Genomic DNA, 20,102 nt, shown 5'->3' with positions numbered 1-20,102 from the left:
AAACATGTCCCGTGACAATAACAATAATATTGTCGTTTCATTTCAATTGAATTGAAACAGGGAGAGGCGAAAAGGAATGCGTGTACAGTAATAAGTATGTGCGTGCGTGCGTGTATTCTGTAGAGAGGGATGGGGCGGAAGGGGTGTTACAATATATTCACCATATATTAAATTGTACTTTCTACACAGGGAGAAGGAAATGCAATTACACGTGCCCTCTCAGCCTATTCAGGCTGAGCGTAGCACAGGCAGGGTGGTAGAGTTTGTGCCCTGTGGCAACCGGCACTCCCATACCCTATGCTAATAGCCACTTGTTCTGCATCCTAACAAGGAGCTGGCTGCAAGGCACTGATTTGGGGGTGTGGTGTCGGGGGTAAATTGGGTGGAGAGAGCAGCAACGTGGGGGAGGGTGTCTGTTGCCTCGTGTCTCCAGAGATATCGGGAGCAGTGTAAAAGTCTGCCGGGACTTCAAAGCAAACGGCTGCTCATTTCCTGTGCTGATGGCTGATACAGAAGTACATGTTCGGGCGGGCATGCACACACACACACACACACACACACACACACACACACACACACACACACACACACACACACACACACACACACACACACACACACACACACACACACACACACACACACACACACACACACACACACACACACACACACACACACACACACACACACACACACACACACACACACACACACACACACACACACACACACACACACACACACACACACACACACAGAGGCAGGCACTTGGCGTACACACACATACTCACATACATTCCTTCCACAATGCTCGCCCATGAACACCACTTCCTTTGATGGCAGAGCTCTGCCAACAAGAAGCGAGTTAGGGGTGGAATACATTTTGAATAGCTTTAATGTGTTGTTGACAGAGCCGTCCAAAACGGTTTTATCTGTGACTCCAGGGTCGCCACTTACGCAACAGGGCTGCAACGCCTCGAACCTGATGGAAGAGTTAGCTGGCTGACATGTTTCGGTTGTGCCTGGTCTTTCTATTAGGATTGTTTAATGGGAAAAACAAACAAACAAAACAAGGCCTCCAGAGGTTGTGCTGATCCAAAGGTTCTTTTAGATTTTTGAAATATCTTAGGTGGAACGTTTAGCCTACTATGGGTGGTGTTTAGCCTACTATGGGTGGTGGTGCTAGAGAGGAAAGGCCAATAAAGTTCTCAACAGGCCCAAAAATTAAGGCCCGGCCCGCCCTAACTGGGTCGGCCCGAAGCTCGGCCCGACCCTAAGAATTACCATAATGTTAGGCCCGAAGCCCGATAAAGCCAGACAAAAAAAGAAAAGAAAAAAGAACGCCACTTTAATGGCCAGTGCAGCGGCGCACGCCGTGGTTCAGTGTCTGTCTGTGTGAGAGTGAGAACGGAGTTCAATGGACTTATCGCCGAAATAAAGGATTTATGTAGCTCACGTTAGACTGTTAATAATGTTCCATTTCCATTTCATTCTAATGGATTCCATTTCCAGTGGTGGTGAGTAGCTCCCCTTAGCTTCCTCTGAAATGAAGCAGCTATGTCCAAGTATCGTCCCCGTTCGGTGTCCAAAAGAACATAGCCTACAAAGTTTACAAACCATCCACGCTCCACTCATGGCGTGTCTCGACAGCTTAGAGATCTGTTATTTTAAATTGGGCACATATAACGAGGCGCGCCGCTGCACCGAGGGACGGCGGTTATAATACTAATCATTTTGGAAATCAAATAGCCTGTAACCTGCAGTGGACTGTAACATTGCGTGGTCATCATACACTACAGAATGATATCATTTATATGGATCGGTTGGTGACTATATGATGTTGATTAGGCCTAATGATTAGGTTATTCATCGCAGCCAGCTGGGTTTAACGAGATAGCTCAGTGCAACTGCAACATGACGAAAACCTGACGCTTCACCTATCGTGTGATAATCTGATTGATTTTATAAAACATTTAGCATATGAACTGAAGCTCATTTGTTGCGCCACAAACCAGAGGCCAGCCAGCGGTATAAACAACCACCCCACCGTTCACTTCTCTCTGCTCATGCCTGCGCGCAGTCAGTATGCGTGCTGCCGCTCCGAGTCTGAAATGCCAGCGCTGCGCCAAGCCCCCCGCCTCCACTCCTCCGTCTTCCTCCTGTCACAATTAAGTGAATCGATAGCGCAGCCCTCTTCATAATAAATACATACTTGTAGGCTATAGCCTACACATTACACAAATAACAGAATTGCTATTTTTATTATAATAACATTCTTAGAAAAAAGGAGAAAAAGAGAAAGAAAAAAGAAAAAATCACGGAAAATCCCTGAGCCCGAGGCTCGGCCCGGCCCGACTAATTAGCATATTTTTTGGGCCCGGCCCGAAAACGTCGGGTCGGTACCGGTCGGGCCAGGTCGGGTTCGGGGCAGAGTTTGAGAACTTTAAAATCAATAGGGTTAATTAATCGCCTGGGGAAGGTGCACAGCAAAATTCCATGACGGTCATCTTCAAGATATCATCTCTGTCGGGTGAAAAATGTCAGGCTTCAAATAAAAAAAAATGGCAAGAGAAGAGTAGCAGATCTACAAGCTCTGCAAATCTGCTATTTTTGATACTTTTGTGTGACACTATAGTATGTTCAAGTAGGGCGTTAATTATTCAGAAAAATTAAAAAAATTAAAATATGGAGATAAGAGGTTTCTGGGCAACAGCAACGATAGAGTTGGACGGATGGATGGGCAGACAGACTCACAGACAGGCTGCCATCCCTATCACCAAAAGTGACAAAATGCAAGGACCACCCAGGGGTGGTGGTGGTGGTGAAAGCATGTCAGACACAACAACAAGTCTCGTCTAGTGTCTAGTGTTGCTCACGGGTGTTGGGGTCAATACAGCAACATGTACAAGCATTGATCTTGAAGTGCTAATGCAGAGGCATTACTTTGCTTGGCTGTCATATGACGCAATTCCCAGACGCAGGAGGGCATAGCACCCCTCAAAAACAGGATCAGGCTAAGGATTGTTTTTTTTAAATATAGCCGTTTATAAGCTCAAATTGTGACAAGTGATAGATCGGCTATCTTTACTGACCGTGCAACACAACAATAAACAACAATTTAACAACAATAAATGCGGCTCAAGCGTTAACACTCACCAAGAGTCAAAAGGGTGGAGATTTGCAGTTTGGCGAGTAAATCTCAGAAGGCAGTCAACCGCCACATGTTTAATGCACGTAATTGTCCGAAACGATATGGTCATATAATAAAATATCTGGCATGATGGCTTGGAGGAAATGACTCATGACATGTTTGTCCCTGTAGAGTCAGTGTTATAGGCATGTGTGTCATTTTCCATGTTTTTCCAGTGGTGTACTTAAATACCATTTTTTTTATACTTGTACTTAACTGGAGTATGTCTAATTCTTTATAGTTTTACTTTCACTCCACTACATCTCAGAGTCAATTTTGTACAATTTGTGACCAGATTTGACTGAGAGCCTGCCATCGTGCAACCTCCAGCTTTTCACCAGAGGAGAAAAACTGAATGTATTTAAATTTGATCCAAAATGAGTTAATAGCACAGGCAGACTCTTCACATACTAGAGCATGTCTGAAATAAATATCAGAGCTGAAATAGACATGTAAATATGAAATAAATGCTTAAACATGTAGCTAGGTGTAATGTTAGAGTCCACAGAAGTAATCCTTTCAAGCCTGTTTTCTCAACTCGCTGTTTTCTGCAAGATATTACTCTATAAGCCATATCTCCAAAACTAGTGTTTTTGCAGCCCTCAAATTTGGCCACATTTTTTTAAACTTTGTAGACTTGGATCATAGATCTGCTATTTTCAAATGATTTTTAATTTTATACAATTGAAACCCGTGAAGTAGGCCTTTCTGCATAATGTTAAGTATATTTTGATGCCAAATTTGCCAATACTTCTGTAATTTGTATAGGGGCCATGCACCCTAGTGGTTAAAGCATTTCATGCGGAAGGTTGTGGGTTCGAACCCTGCCTGGGGTTGATGTCAACAAGGGCATGCGGTCGCAACGGGTTCCCAACGCCAAATCAAATGGGTTCGGATTGGAGCCATGTCTCCTGGAGAGGCGCGCGTCTGAAGCCTGTCCTGGACGGGATATCTGGACGTAACATACTTTTATTAACCGATAAGTAAAAAATCCCACTGTGTGAAAATGTAGGCGAACCTTGAGCCTTGAACCTTGAGACTACCCCACAGCATGTGATGTTTTCGTCGACTAAAACTATGACAAAAAATGTTCATCGACTACCTTCTTTCACTGACGAAAACTAAATGGAAACTAAGCTGTGGTGACTAAAACTAAGACTAAATATAGTGACAATTTTGTCAACAAATACAAACTAGACTAAAATGTCAGGAAGGGACTAGTGGACGACAGATCCAGTATAAGGCGCGATTCATACTCCTATTTTAGAGCCGAATAAAAGTCGGTTCGACTCTGACGTCATTTGAGGGGGGGGGGGGGGGGGGTACCGTCCTAACATCGGCTCGTCGGTGCTACTGAAAGTTTCTGACGAGCCGAAATCATTTCGGCACTACAGCGGTAAAATAGGAGTATGAATCGGCCCTTTAGTCATTTTACACTTGGTTGCATGCTGAACATAGCCGATCTACAAGCTCACAACGCGTCGCAGCGCGAGTGTAAAGTTATTATAAGTCCAGACAAAATACATTTTAGTCAACTAAATCAACTGTAGATTTAGTCGACTGAAATCTTATATTTAGTCGACTAAAACTAGACTAAACACAAAAACATTCCAGGTGACTGAAACTAAATGAAAACTATTCAAGAGACTATGACTGAAACTAAAATCAAAATGTGCTGTGTGATGTCCACTCTCTAGTGTGACCAATGGATCATCAGCTACTCTACACATCACAGCTCTGCTCTGCGCTAAACTATCACTTTGTTTGTCAGTGTGCTGCCACTAGCTAGTAGCTACCGTTAATTACATATATTCTTCCCATTAAGAAATGTATGCTTGGCCGCAGGATGTTTTTTCATCTACCAGTCCCCCAAAAGTTCATCTCAGACACTGGCCACTATGAAAACATGAAAACAACCCTGCAGTGGTCTGCTCCAGTGAAACGCTCCATCTGGTTTCTTATGATACCATTTGGTTCTGCTATTCTGCCATGAAAGTCAGGCTGCCCACAGGCTATGCAGTGGGTGTGCGTGCATGGGTGCGTGCGTGTGCGCGCGCTAGGCATACCATGGAAAGAGCACATGAGCAAGACTGAACAGAGCACAGACACACACGCTCACATCTGGTTCCATTCAGAATGCCTGGGATTCCTTGCCTGCTTGTTTCATATTACTTGCCGAGCCCCCATGCTGGAGAGCAGACAAACTGTGCCGTCGCGCACACAAAGCCTCGCCTATTCAAAAACAACACTCGAGGGGTGAAGTATGACTGGAGGATGGGCGGGGTGGAGCTGGTGGGGGGCTAAAGCAGCAGAGCTCCCCATCTAGCTTTATGATGTCCACGTTTTGCACCACCCCGTGACTGTCTCCACCTCTTACACCCCCTCCTCCCTCCCCCCATAGCGGACAGGATTGTGCCCCCCAGAGAACCATTTTAAAGGCTTTGTTAGACAGAGCAAGGCCTTCAGTATGATTTCCCATCCCGTTCCTTGATGATGTCCACAGGGGTTAACCCTGGAGGAAGGTTGGGGGGAGGGAGGGGTGCAGGGGGGGGTCAGGTCTCGGGAGCTCTGGACAGCGGAGAGAGCAGATACAAGGTCAGCCGATAACACAAACCTGAAGTCTGGAGGCATCCCTCATGGCTACACGCACGCACGCACGCACGCACGCACGCACGCATGCACACACGCACACACGCACACACGCACACACGCACACACGCACACACGCACACACGCACACACACACACACACACACACACACACACACACACACACACACACACACACACACACACACACACACACACACACACACACACACACACACACACACGCCACATCAAACTTTACAGAAGGAGAACACAAAACGTTTCTCTGCTCCACAGAGTCGGAAAACCAGACAAGAAGCTCACACAATGTTCTGTGTTTTTCTCTCCCTCTCTCTCTCTCTCTCTCTCTCTCTGTCAGAGTGGCGCCTCGTAGGATCATATACCGTAGACTGAGACACTTTCCATTCAGACTTTAAAACAGCAACACAACCTTTTGTTTGCACAGTTGATGCACGCCAATCCAGCTGTGATGTCTGCACATCATTCCCTGTTTCTCATTTCAGAATAAGTCTCTCTCTCTCTCTCTCTCTCTCTCCCTCTCTCTCCATGTCTCGCTTGACAGAGTGATGTCTTCAACCAAAATCACCCCTTCTACGGCATCCACGCTGGTTCCCGGGAGATGGAGTGCCAGTGATGTAGACGATTCAATCAGTGGGAAGCGGGAGAGCGGATCACAGACAATACGCCGCGGCCCCATTACCTCCGCGGTCCTCGGTTACTGCTGGCGACGCTTAGCCCGGGCCCCCCACCTAATGGGCCATAATATCATTTTACGCCCGTGTTCTAGCTCCTTATACTCGCTCTAAAACATAACTCTTGCCGCGCCGGGGCACAATAAAAACAGATATATTTCTTTATTAGTCCCCGCGAACCGTATCGCCCGATCTGCACACACCGACAGAAAGGAAAGCCGATATCTAAGAGGAACCCATTCTTTTCCTTGGCTCATTAAGGGGCCAGGCGCTCGGTCGTTATTACCTTGCGCTCTCCCCCTCCTCCTCCTTGCACTGTTCACTCAGAGCGTAATGGATGTTTTATTATAATCAAATGAATACAATATCTTCCCCATAAATAGCCTACTTAAAAAGCCATTTTCGTGAGACTGCAATATGCTTGAATGTCCATCAGGCCTGAAGCATCTAGGTGCCACATGTTTAATTTACACGCTGCGCACCGGGCACGGCAAAATAGTTTTCCGTTTTCTCTTTACCTTTGCCTCCCCGTCGTCAGATCTAGCCGCACGCCACCGGCATTCACCCAATGAACCTCAAACTACCATTCTGCACATACAAACATTAACAGATGTCCCACAACAGCGATACTTTGTGTGTAGGGAGGGGGGGGGGAGGGGGGTGGCTATAGGCACCTGTACACTCACTGTGCCCATTGCATCGCTGATGTTCTCATGAGGGCAAGCGCTCAGCTTGTACTCCCGGCGGCTGATCAGACTTTCAATTCAAAAAAGGGCAAGCTATCGTCTCCTACCTGGGATGATCCCCTATACAGTTAATATGAAGCGGCCATCCCTATACCCCTATATGGATCCACAGGTCTAGCCATCCACATTTACACCCCATGCATCTGACAGGAGAAGACTGAACACTTGCTTGTGAAATTGAGTGTGCGTGTGCGTGTGTGTGTGTGTGTGTGTGTGTGTGTAAAGATGGAGTAGCGAGGGGAGGCAGGGAATCCAATCTCTCACACAGAGGAGCAGAGACAGGCGGGCAGATACGCCACAGGCCCGGAATAACCCCGGACTATCCATGAATGAAATGACAAGATTACGGGGGCATTAGAAAACCCACTGAGATGGTTGATAATGCCGTTTATGGTTGGGTGCCACACCGCTAGCATGGAGAGGAGGGGGAGGTACTGGGGAGAGTCAAACTGTTTGACTAATGAAAATATGGACAAGCCCTTCTCAGAGTCACGAGCAGATCTTTGTAAGCCGGACCGGTTGGCCTCCTACTGGCACAGAGCATGGAGCTGGATGTCTGCTCCACGGGGGATTACCAACATAAATATGAACATAAATATTCTAAAGAGTCTTTGAAAATATCCTAAATCCCTCCTTAAAATGAGGGTCAGTAAACATAAACCCTGCTAGACTAGGATTGTTGTATCAACAACCCCCACAGATAATAGTAATTATACTGTCCTTGCTTGCAGCAGCATCAGACTGAGCCGATGACTTCAGTAGCTGACAGCTTGGTCCTAATTACCAAGAACCACCAATTACTGGCTCCATTTCGTTATTTATAAATCGTGACAGCCACACACACACACACACACACACACACACACACACACACACACACACACACACACACACACACACACACACACACACACACACACACACACACACACACACACACACACACACACACACACACACACACACAGTTAAATTGTTGCCTACTGATAGTGTCGGCAAAAGAAGAATGGAGGGAATTTATAAGATGTCGTGTTGATCAGATTTTGTGAGAAAAAGAAGCAACTAGGTCTACGAAAACTGACTCAAAATACTAGGTTGCATGATCAGACATACCCCCCCGCAATATAAGCTTATAATAAAACTGACTTGGCAACACTGGAGGGAACATAAAGATGGGGGCATGGGGCCAACTTCACTTCCTGCATGGCAATACAGGAAGTGATTTAGTTGTGCAGGAAGTTGCTTTATGGTCCCTTATTCCCAACCTACCTCTCCTGTTCAGTTATCTGTTACAAGGCAGAATCAAGAATTGCCGGGGAAAACATTTTTTGCATCATGTCAAATCTACATTCATATTTCATACATTTTTTGCTGCGGAGATCTGTTTTAGAGTAATTGATTCTTCTGCTGCCAAAGTAAAATATGCTGCTGAAAAAAGCCAACAAACAATTCCTCTGTTTCTATCTGGCGAGTCTACTCACCCACTCACAGATGTTTCCCATCACCCATTGCTGCCAAGCGGCATCCAGCGACGGCTGGGGAGTAGAAGAGGTGGGGGAAGGCTGTTTTTTTTTGGGAGGGGTGGGGGGGGGGTGTTCTACCATTCCTACTTCAGTGAATCCTGCAGAAACTTGGCAGATCGTTGTGGAGATTTGTATGTCTGCTGGTCTGACATGAAGCCGTTTGAGAGCCCCAGTCTGGAGTCTGTCTCTCAACGAGACTTCTCTTAAAAAGATGGCCCGGCCGCTTAGCTTATGTTCCTATAAAGCCTGACGGCCTCATTTCTCAGCCCCTGGGGTGCAGATGGCCGATTAACTCGGCAGCCAAGCCTTATACAATCATCTGAAAGATAACCAATACAACACTTTGTGTTGCCTTGGAGAAATAATGACACAGCCGGCGCTGCCATCACCTTACAAGGAAAGACCGTCGCACAGGGCCTATCAAGTTGCGTGCAGAGATTTTCTGCCCTGATATTTTAAATGGTATGCATTTTTCAAGATCCCTTGCAATGATTTAAACTCTGTTATTTCACAGGCCTCAAGAGAGTAAAGTAAAGGCATGATCCTCACGTAGGGAAATCAAGTACGACATTGTTGGTTCAACCGATGCGTATCGCCTATGCCGAGCTCTGTAAACATGCGTCTTGTTGAATCCACCAAGTCTCTCTCTCACGTTGATCATTCACTGCACATTCACCAAAATACAAGAGCAGCGCAAACATGCTCAGGGAGCGTTAAAGCATGTAACTGCAAGGGAAAGTGCGTTCTCTTCTCAATAGATATATAGTGTGTACAAAAGATAGGCAGCGGCGATCCAAAACGCTTAGCATTTAGATGACAGTTGCGCAGGGCAGGACTTGTTTGCCGGGGTGGGAGGGGAGCGGTGTACGTGGCCCGGAGGCCGGATCTGTTCCAACAGTGCCCTGGCACAGAGAGACGGAGCCCAGCCAGCCTCGACAGCTTGGATATTCACAGGGGGTGATGGAAAACTGGAGGTCTGCAGTATCATGTTGAGGTTGACGGCGGTGGGGAGTGAAGAATGAGGAGTGTAAAGAACAACATATTTGGGATGACTGTATATACCGTACGGTGGTAGAAATCTGTCCACCGGCAAAGAGTTTGCTATACCGTTTCCACCGTGATGGAATCATGTCAGGCTATACATACTCCAGGCACTAGGTGGGATGTGTCACAAATCAGTGGCCAGGACTTTTTGTACAGAGTGGGATGATGACTCCAGAGAGTTTTCAAGCCGAAACATTTTAATTTATGTACTGAGCTAAATTTGAGACACAAAAAAACTCCTATAAGTCACAAGTGACCCTGGAGCAGATCAACAACGGAGCAGTTGACTTTTGTTTGTCGTTTGTTGATTTTGCAGGGATGGCAGCATTAGCCACCAGTCCATCCACCGGCTTAAGGCCTATTCATAGTCTGGATTTTCGGTGATGAGGTGACCACCGCTCCGGTGGTGAGCTGACCACCGGAGCTGAAATAACATTGAGCGGTGGTGAGTAAAAACAGAGAGAAGGGCTGGAGCAGTGGCGGTGGTTTTCTCTTCATCGCGGCTCGTGACGTCATGTTGTAGTTTGGTGGTCACCTAACCACCGTAAATCCAGACTAAGTATGAGCCTTTATCCACTTTCAATTTAGTGCCCTTATTTTGGGGGCGTGTCACACTACACAAGATTGTTTTAGTCTACAATCGGATATTTTCACCACACTCGATGCGACAACGCATAAAATAGGGCTTAAGGCAGGCATGCAAACCAGTTTAATAAGGGTGAGAAGAACGATGAGCAGGGTGAAGGTAGGTTTTGTTAAAAAAAAAAATCTATATTTTAAAAATATTCTCGAAAATAGCAGATTTACAATATGGCAGCGCTGTCCCCGGGCCCCCAGTCCCTGGATCCCCAACAGTGAACAGTATCCTGTCTCTGTAGGTAGAAGGCTGCTGGTTAAGCTACACTGTGTCATTATGACATCATAGACTTTCATTGCACGTGCATGTCGGTTTTACAATGTTTAACCTCAATTTCAAGCTCCAATTTCAGCCATGAGCAGCTCCAGCTGCACTTAATCCCTGCCTGTATCCACGTGCTCCACTCACTACCAATCCAACATTCTCTGCTAAATTGCTCATTTTGATGATTGTAAACATGAGGAGCTGATTTTGTTGAGAGCCGATTTAGCACACATCCAAACACGCACAGCATCACTCATTTGCTTTGAGTATAGGCACAGGATGTTTGTTATCCATGTCCAAAGTCCGGGCCAGATTTTATATTGGCAGCCATTTTGTGGTACCACAAATAGAAAACCCTGCATTCATTTTTCCTGTAGCGATTTCAAACAACATTTATATACATTATGTTAATCCTGGAACGAAGCAATCCATGACCAAACATTTGATTCTGTGTCAAAAGATATTTGAATATTTAATTATTATTGCGACCATATAGGTCGCAGTTTACTATGAAAACCTGCATTTCCTGTCAGTTGGTCACGTCTCCATATATGGTCATGCCTTGTGACATCACGCCACCATATATGGCCGTCTCCATATATGAAGATCACAACACTCACCTCATCAAACCCTGGATATCCATACGAGAAGATCACCTAGATCTGCATGGAGCTGGCCAGCAACTCTACATCTGACCTCGAACTTCAAACCCTTAGATCTCCATATACAACCGGTGTTGTGCGTCTGCTAAATGCCAAAATCGTACATTATTTGTGTGGGTTTGTCTCCCAGCAGTGCTTGTAATAAACACTGTATAGGCCTGCCACTAAATCAACATCTTTTCGTCGTCCACTTCGCAGTTCTGTGGACCTCTAATATGAACCCCCAACTGACTGAGTGTGACCGTGGACCAGGCCTCTTCATGAAGCCCATCAGAAGTGTGACTGTGGACCAGGCCTCTTCATGAAGCCCATCAGAAGTGTGACTGTGGACCAGGCCTCTTCATGAAGCCCATCAGAAGTGTGACCGTGGACCAGGCCTCTTCATGGAGCCCATCAGAAGTGTGACCATGGACCAGGCCTCTTCATGAAGCCCATCAGAAGTGTGACCGTGGACCAGGCCTCTTCATGAAGCCCATCAGAAGTGTGACCGTGGACCAGGCCTCTTCATGAAGCCCATCAGAAGTGTGACCATGGACCAGGCCTCTTCATGAAGCCCATCAGAAGTGTGACCGTGGACCAGGCCTCTTCATGAAGCCCATTAGAAGTGTGACCATGGACCAGGCCTCTTCATGAAGCCCATCAGAAGTGTGACCATGGACCAGGCCTCTTCATGAAGCCCATCAGAAGTGTGACCGTGGACCAGGCCTCTTCATGAAGCCCATCAGAAGTGTGACCGTGGACCAGGCCTCTTCATGAAGCCCATCAGAAGTGTGACCGTGGACCAGGCCTCTTCATGAAGCCCATCAGAAGTGTGACCGTGGACCAGGCCTCTTCATGAAGCCCATCAGAAGTGTGACCGTGGACCAGGCCTCTTCATGAAGCCCATCAGAAGTGTGACCGTGGACCAGGCCTCTTCATGGAGCCCATCAGAAGTGTGACCGTGGACCAGGCCTCTTCATGAAGCCCATCAGAAGTGTGACCGTGGACCCGGCCTCTTCATGAAGCCCATCAGAAGTGTGACCGTGGACCAGGCCTCTTCATGAAGCCCATCAGAAGTGTGACCGTGGACCCGGCCTCTTCATGAAGCCCATCAGAAGTGTGACCGTGGACCCGGCCTCTTCATGAAGCCCATCAGAAGTGTGACCGTGGACCCGGCCTCTTCATGAAGCCCATCAGAAGTGTGACCGTGGACCAGGCCTCTTCATGAAGCCCATCAGAAGTGTGACCGTGGACCCGGCCTCTTCATGAAGCCCATCAGAAGTGTGACCGTGGACCCGGCCTCTTCATGAAGCCCATCAGAAGTGTGACCGTGGACCCGGCCTCTTCATGAAGCCCATCAGAAGTGTGACCGTGGACCCGGCCTCTTCATGAAGCCCAGAAGTGTGACCGTGGACCAGGCCTCTTCATGAAGCCCATCAGAAGTGTGACCGTGGACCCGGCCTCTTCATGAAGCCCATCAGAAGTGTGACCGTGGACCCGGCCTCTTCATGAAGCCCATCAGAAGTGTGACCGTGGACCAGGCCTCTTCATGGAGCCCATCAGAAGTGTGACCGTGGACCAGGCCTCTTCATGAAGCCCATCAGAAGTGTGACCGTGGACCAGGCCTCTTCATGGAGCCCATCAGAAGTGTGACCGTGGACCCGGCCTCTTCATGAAGCCCATCAGAAGTGTGACCGTGGACCCGGCCTCTTCATGAAGCCCATCAGAAGTGTGACCGTGGACCCGGCCTCTTCATGAAGCCCATCAGAAGTGTGACCGTGGACCAGGCCTCTTCATGAAGCCCATCAGAAGTGTGACCGTGGACCAGGCCTCTTCATGAAGCCCATCAGAAGTGTGACCATGGACCAGGCCTCTTCATGAAGCCCATCAGAAGTGTGACCGTGGACCAGGCCTCTTCATGGAGCCCATCAGAAGTGTGACCGTGGACCAGGCCTCTTCATGAAGCCCATCAGAAGTGTGACCGTGGACCAGGCCTCTTCATGAAGCCCATCAGAAGTGTGACCATGGACCAGGCCTCTTCATGGAGCCCATCAGAAGTGTGACCGTGGACCCGGCCTCCTCATGAAGCCCATCAGAAGTGTGACCGTGGACCAGGCCTCTTCATGAAGCCCATCAGAAGTGTGACTGTGGACCCGGCCTCCTCACAGAGCACGAACTGGACCAGACGTGGACCAGGCCCCTCCACGGAGCCCACCCTGTCTATCTCTCTTCTACTCTTTCCTCCTATCACACCCTGTACACTCAAGACACGCTCCATTATGGCCAGTACATAATTCATTCCATATGGGGTTTTTTCCATATGTTGCCAAAGCATCATCGCTCGCCCAGCAGTCTCCCGTCACCCAGGCGGGGATGCATGCACATGACCTCGCCCTTTAGGGTGAGGTCGCTTCTCGCCCTCAGAGTGCCCTACTGGTACACAACACAAATATTAGAAACCTGCAAATATAGCCTACTGTCTGTCCCTCTATAAAAAATATAAAATAAAGGCGAAAGCCACAAAAAACAGAAGCAGGCTCAAAATAAATTTAATTTATATAAATATTTCCGGAAATCTCTATGGGAAAAAATTCATGGGTTTTGTATCTGTGGCACCATAAAATGGCCACCATTTCACACAGTGTGAAAGGAGATGCAGTCGGCCCAGCCCAATTTGGTTCCTAAACTATCAATAACTTAGCTGGGGACCCGCTGGAACCCCCTGAAGGAGCCCTGGGGGTCCCCGGCGGACCCGACTTTGAGAACCACTGCTCTGGGCACTGCTCTTTCGCTTGCATCAGTCTTTGGCTTTGAGTATAGCCCCATCCTGCAAAAACACTTTTCCTCGGATGTGCACCTATTGTGCATGCATTTCTGATTCACAATGGAGATCTTTTTACCAAAAAGGTGACACGTGTGTATGCCTGCTGCTAAGCGGTTTGTGGCTTTAATCTTTTACTGATAACAAAATAATAAATCTGACACTTCAAAGTGAGGAGAGAGATGGGCTGAATATTATGTGCGTGCGTGCGTGCGTGCGTGCGTGCGTGCGTGCGTGCGTGCGTGCGTGCGTGCGTGCGTGCGTGCGTGCGTGCCAGCGTGTTTAATTTAAAATGCTATTGTGATACTACCATGGACTACAATTGGACCGTCAAATTACATGACATCCCCAAGAACTCATTACTGAAATGGGTGCAACTTCTGTTCAGTAAGACTACTAGATTGTGATGCAATGTATAATGTTCTATAATTGTAGAAGGTTTTGGCCATAGTGTAAGCCCAGCACCTGGTACCACAATGGCCAGACGTTTAAAGTGCTTTTTCAATGTTGAGCAAGAATCTAAAAAGATGATCAGTGTCATTAGAAAGACTGCATTTTAAATTGGCCGTGTTCTGTTCATGATCAGATACAAATTCAATAATGTATTGCCCATAATTTTTATATGAAGTTTAAATTTCTCTTCGACTCAATGCATCTTTTCCCTACAATGCAAATCAATATGAATGAATGTGCCGATACATTTCTCACAGAAACATTTAGGCATCTCCAGCTTCCTGGACATTGAAGATGCTATACGGACGGCTAACTGTTTGGACCAGGGTACCAGTCACACGCTGGTCCAGTGCTATACGGACGGCTAACTGTTTGGACCAGGGTACCAGTCACACGCTGGTCCAGTGGGGAGAGCGCTGCAGTAGGAATTTAATACGATTTCCATAGCAAGCATTTGGCGACAGTGACAATTAAGGAACAACTCCCACGAACAAACTTCTAGTAGAACCAGCCTCTCTAGGGTGGGCGGCCATCTGCTTTGACCGTGTCTGGGTGAAATTGAGAGAGGGAGAGAGAGAGAGAGAGAGAGAGAGAGAGCGAGAGGGGAGAGAGAGAGAGAGCGAGAGAGAGAGAGAGAGAGAGAGAGGGGAGAGAGAGAGAGAGCGAGAGAGAGAGAGAGAGCGAGAGAGAGAGAGAGAGAGAGAGAGAGAGAGAGAGAGAGAGAGAGAGAGAGAGAAAGAGAGAGAGAGAGAGAGGGGAGAGAGAGAGAGAGAGAGAGAGAGACACAGAGAGACAGACAGAGAGACAGAGAGACAGCGAGAGAGAGACAGAGAGAGAGGGAGAGTGTGAGAGAGAGAGAGAGACCAGATGGACAGCAGCAGCAATCATAACAACAACAATGACACAACCAGAGGCAGAACGCTCATAATCCATACACGTATTCTTATAGTGATACACATAGTGTTTATCAGCCCGCTCTTCTCCTCTAGTGGCTGTCAAACCTGCCTTATGGGCACTTATTCACTTTGACCTCCCTTTGAAGTCCCACCACCATTTATTTCTTCGTTCTGTGTTGCTCTGAAACAACGCTATAGCATAACTATATTTACAGTACGAGCCAATTACTCCCACTCTTTTCACTTTAGTTTGCCGCTTCTGGCTGCCATATCATTGTCATTTGCTTGCTACTGTACCTCCTCAACTAATGTTTAGATATAGGTATAGGATAGGATAGGTATAAACAATGGCACACATGCACATAATTCCACGCTGATTATCTGCCACGCCATATGATGGAAAAACAGATTCATGTGGCTTTTTATACATGTGATGAAAAACGTCTGTACAAAGAAGCACATAACAATGTGTATGTATCCATTTAGCGTGGATGCTAAACAAACTACATAGTCCACATCGCACTGCGTTGATTGATCTAATATAGTGGCACATCCCTGAGACACATCCAGGTGTTTGGCAACCAAACATTATTTTCGCAAAATACAGTAGGGCGGCTATTATATAGGCCTACAAATATGCAAAATGTGTGAATATGTAGGTCTTAATTAATTTACTATATTATTATTTTGTGCGCACTCATATCCCAATACAGTAGTCTCACATAGCCAAACTACCAGAAATCTCCGGCCTACCGATACATCTGTGTAAATGTATAGGCTTGAAAGTAGGGCTGTGAATCTTTGGGTGTCCCACGATTCGATTCGATTCCGATTCTTGGGGTCACGATTAGATTCAACTCGATTCTCAATCCAAAAACTTTTTTTTTAATTCTAAAGCTTTTTTTTCAGATTCAAAACGATTGTCTATTCAAAATGATTAGTGATTCAATACTACAATACAATACAGCTGTGCTGATCTGAAGTGACTACAGTAACTTGAAAATGATTGAAGACATGATGTTTACTGTGATTAGGTTAAGCTTACATTTCATATCACAAACACCATGTAGTGAAAACTGTAAGCAGAAAAAAAATCTCTATTTTTGGAAATTATGAATCGATTTTGAATCGTTCATAACGGGAATCGCGATTCTAATACGAATCAACCCCTACTTGAAACCCAACAAACCTACAGTATGCCTACTGCTATCCTATCCTGCTATACTATCCCAGAATGATGAAGGACTGCCCTCAAGTATTTGCATTGTTTATGTAGGCCTAATGCTGTCATGTTATAATTTACCAAAAGTTTTCACCCAATTTGAGCCTCATTGAATTTAGATACCAGAGGTATCGGTAGGCAAAGATCTCTGGTTGTCTGTCTATGTGAATATCAAATATCTTATTTTTTCCTTTTTTATGTTTATCCCACAATTTTGGTAACCCATTTTTTTCCACACGGTAACAAATATATCTTAACCATTTTCAACCACCGTCCCTATTTCGAGCATGCCACAAATAGCAGATCTACAAGTTGACTCACTGGCTATTTTCGTTATGAATATAGGCGTGCCTTGAGATGTTGTCATGCCCAGTGGTGTGCCTGAAGCCTTGGGCACCAAAACTTTGAAAACCACTGAGCTAATCACACGGCAGGTACATTAGATCTGCTGGAGGGGGAAAGCACATCCAGCTTTTCCTCGCCTTAACAGTCTTACAAATGCTCAACCTTGCTTTGGTGTTGATTAATTTTTGATGCTTGGAACTGAATTATACATTTAGTGCCTGCGAGGAAATATATAGTCTGCAGTTTATAATCCAAATGAGATAAATGGACAAACAGGCAAAGGATGTTGTGAATAATACACATACAATGTCTTGTGCTTATGATAGCCCTGCAGTTTGCTTCAGATTACAATGGTGGCATATTCCATTGGCTCATTGTCTCCTCTCCTCATCTTTGATGAACCATTGTGCCATTTTCACACTAGTTTCCACAGATCACAGGGATCGTCACTTTGATTTAGTGTGAATTATTCACTCTCATCTTACTGGATGCAATCTTAAATTCTGAGTCATTTTGGATGTCATAAAGAAGACCTTTGATGTTGGACAGCTTTCTCCCCACTTGATGAACCTGAACCGACTTCAAAAGTGTCACACTTAGGCCAACGCCTTGAGCAACGCTCTGAACGAACGTGAAGGCTGCTTGAAAAAGTATTTGACACCCAGTTTCCCTTTAGAATAGGGTAGAACTAAACCTGGTTGTATTTTCGTCGGTACATATTTTGATGGAGCACGAGTGCATTTTCCGGCAGCGGCATCAGCCGCGGATTGTCCGCGGCAGGCGGCAGTGTTTCTCGCCGGCATCAATCCGACACCCTACCCCAAACCCTAACCATAACTGCGAGCATGACGCAACGTATGTCGGACCAACGCATTGCCGCGGGAGCGAGCGGCAGTGGAGTGCACCTTTTCCTGGCAGATGCCGCCCCTCTCCCCGGCAGCGCCGCGGCTGTTACCGGCAGTGGCGGTGTGTGGAGCGGCGGCCACCAAACGGAGCGGCAGTCTTCCCCGGCAGATGCCGGCCCCCACCCCGGCAGCCCCGTCGCTATTACGGCAGTTGCGGCATTTGGAGCGGCGGCCGTGGAACGGACCGACACTGCCGTGGAACGGAGCCGTCATAATTTGGTAAATTTAGCATCCTTTTGTACGGAACTGTACCTCTGTGCTGTTTTTTTACAAACTATTAATAAAGTTTGAGTCTTGCGATGTCTGCTTATTATAAGCGATTTTGTGTAGTTGCTTATTTGGGCTTGCTTCCTTATTGTTACTTGAACCAGTGGTCCACAAGCCAATTATGCCTTAATATGGATGCAAGCGGGGGCGCATGTCACTTCCACCTAACCTGAAGGAAGGATGGCATACATCACATCCGATGAACCACCATAAAACAAACACCTGCCAAAGAGAAGACCCTTTGTTCACCCTCATGCGTCCCAATTCATTTATCCCCAAAGTACCCATTTGCTCCGGTGCTCTGCCAATGAAAAGCCTCATGAGGAGAGATGACTGACACCTTCTAATCCTCGTGGAAGCCGGAAAAAAGCATGTCATTACCATGACATTTACACTGTCTTCTGGGACGCAAGGCAGAAAAAGGAAGATGAAAAGAAGAAAGAAAGAAAAAAAAGGAACACGTAGAGAGAGATACACAAAACATAAAGTTGCAAGAGAGAGAGAGAGAGAGAGAGTGGGGGAAAAAAGCCATATGAATTTTAATGCGTTGTGTTTTGGATCTGAACCTGCAATCCGCCCACATTTTCCAGCCCTCGGTGCAGGCTTGAACAGCCTGCCGGGGTAGCCTACATTCTGCCTACATTGTGGTGCTTTACACCAGCAGAGAGAGGGCAGGTGTTGCAAAGTGGAACACAGAGCACGATCCAACCTAAGTGTGCAGCTGATTATAAAAAACAAGAAGATGGAAAAGCCCTTAGCGGGTGCATTTTGGTAACGAACACGGCAGGGCAGGGGCGGTATGGATTTTTTGTTAATGCAGTAATAAATCACTGTTTACTGACGGTATGGCGGTATTGAGCAATACCTAAAAAAATTAAATACAAAATATATATATAATAATCGTTATAATCATAATATAAGGGGCACGGTCACTCCACATGCATTGAAGGAAGCATGAGCTCAGGTCGGGACTCTTCCCAGGTTGGCAGAGGGAGAGTAGTGCCCAGATTACAGCTTAGGCAATTGGCACCGGGTGGAAAAAAATGGGATACAAAATCGTGGGATAAAAAATAGAATAATAATAATGATCGCTGTTATGAACTCAAACCGCGGTATGCCTTACACAACCGCGGTATGGCGGTTATTGCACCCAGCCCTAGAACACGCAAGACTTGTTTGTTTTGTGGTGACTTTGGCTTTTCAAAGAAGACAGCCGGAAAACACTGACAGATCAGGAGGAGGCGATGAACAGTGAGCCCAAATCCAAACAAAAATAATGAGGGATGCACAATGTGCTCCACTTGTTTATTGCCAATTCAACGTTTCGGTCAAGATGATATTCTTCAGGAACAGGAAAAGTGAGATCGAGCTTGCCCAAGCGGTGAATCGGCAATAAGCGACTTAACTGGACTATTACCAGTGTGCATACCTTATTATTCTCATTGTGTTGATGCACCTGTTCTGTTGTCCTGCACCTGGACACTGACACGTCTTCCTTGCCAACATACCTCATTAAACAGAATCAAAATACTGAATAATGAGTACTGTAGTCCTCCACCCCCAACAGTGTAACCTGTAATGAATTTCAGCAGTCAACAACAGCTGTCTGAATAGCTCACTTTGTGAGCTTGTGGCAAATCTAACAATTTATAACGCTTTACAAGTCTAGGAACCTTTCTACGGATAAAAGTTTTGACAGAAAATATGTTACCCTTAGAGTGTACGCCAACTTGAGTTGACCTATAATTGGACTATTGTTTCCTGCCATAACCACCTTATCTGCTCAATGGCCAGCCCCGTTTCATTGCTTTGAGCACAATGACAAAATGGGTACTTATTGGTG

At 46.4% G+C, this 20,102-nt stretch overlaps 2 protein-coding genes across 2 annotated transcripts in view; both read right to left on the bottom strand.

The window, feature by feature from the left end:
• The window catches only part of parvb (parvin, beta), a 398,639-nt gene that overhangs the window by 126,138 nt on the left and 252,399 nt on the right, over window positions 1–20,102 (bottom strand). The window lies entirely within an intron of this gene.
• Window positions 1–20,102, bottom strand: part of plxnb2b (plexin b2b) — a 238,568-nt gene that overhangs the window by 186,057 nt on the left and 32,409 nt on the right. The gene's annotated exons all lie outside the window — the stretch shown is intronic.

This window comes from Electrona antarctica (assembly GCF_951216825.1).
Source record: "Electrona antarctica genome assembly, chromosome: 5".
NCBI lineage: Eukaryota > Metazoa > Chordata > Actinopteri > Myctophiformes > Myctophidae > Electrona > Electrona antarctica.
This window is presented reverse-complemented; position numbering and strand designations above follow the sequence as displayed.